This window comes from Alligator sinensis, unplaced genomic scaffold, assembly GCF_000455745.1.
Source record: "Alligator sinensis unplaced genomic scaffold, ASM45574v1 scaffold1023_1, whole genome shotgun sequence".
NCBI lineage: Eukaryota > Metazoa > Chordata > Crocodylia > Alligatoridae > Alligator > Alligator sinensis.
Window position 1 is genome coordinate 514,460 of NW_005842373.1, and position 1,239 is coordinate 515,698.

Below are 1,239 nucleotides of genomic sequence, written 5' to 3' on the forward strand. Positions count from 1 at the left end.
GGGGCCAGGGCAGGGTGGCAGGAGCGTGGAGCCCAGGCTGGCAGGGGCTGTAAGGACCCAGGCCAGCTCCCCTCTCTCCCTATCAGTGGTCTGGCCATGTGCAGTCTTGGCACATCCCACATATACATATACCCACACACCCACACACCCACACAGCCCCCCACAAAATAATATACAAAATTAAGACTTCATTTTAAGCTTTTATGAGATCACCTCTATGTACACTTCACAAACACATGTAAATCAGGACAAAAATAATTTTTGAAATCAAATTGATGTAGCCCAGACTTGTCCAACATATGGCCCACGGGCTGTCACGCAGCCTGCCAAGCCGTTTTCTGTGGCCTGCAGTGCTGCGACGGGAAATGAAAGTAAACACATTTTACTTTCGTTCCCACCCTTTGTGCCTCCCCTAGCCCCTCAGCAGCTTCCTAATGGTTGCTGAAGGACTGGGGAAGGGACAAGGTTCCCACACGCACCGCGTCAGCTTGACGTTGCCGATGCGGTGCATGTGGGAAGAGGAGTAGCCATGTGCCTCTTGGGACAGGATGAACCCGGCCAGAGCAGCAGGGGCTCAGCTGCACTTTCCCCCTACCTGCGCAGGTCAGTCCCGAGTGGCACAAGGCACTTCTGCTGGCTGGGGCCGACCCAGGCGGGTCTGTCCCATCTGGAGCAGCATGCAGCTGAAGCCGGATCCCTACATGTTGCTGGGGATGGGAGGAGCCCAGCCAGGTCGGCACCGGCCAGCAGAAGTGGCGGCAGAGCCATGTGCCACTTGGGACTCACTGGCACAAGCAGGGGCAAAATGCAGCTGAGCCCCTGCTGCTCTGGCCGGGCTCATCCCGTCCTGAGTGGCACACGGCTCCACCGCCGCTTCTGCTGGCCAGTGCAGACCTGGACTGGCTCCTCCCGTCCCAGTAGCTCGTGGGAAGCCGGCTTCAGCCTCATGCTGCTGTGGATGGGACACACCCAGCTGGGTCAGCACTGGCCAGGAAAAGCGGTATGCAGCTGAAGCTGGCTTCTCATGTGCTGCTGGGGATGGGAGGAGCCTGGCCAGATTGGTACCAGCCAGCAGAAGCGGCGGGGGAGCCGTGTGCCGCTCGGGACTCACCAGGGCAGGCAGGGGGAAAATGCAGCTCAGCCCTTGCTGCTCCGACCGGGCTTGTCCCATCCTGAGTGGCACACAGCTCTGCCACTGCTTCTGCTGGCCGGGGCCGACCTGGCCGGGCTCCCCCCCGC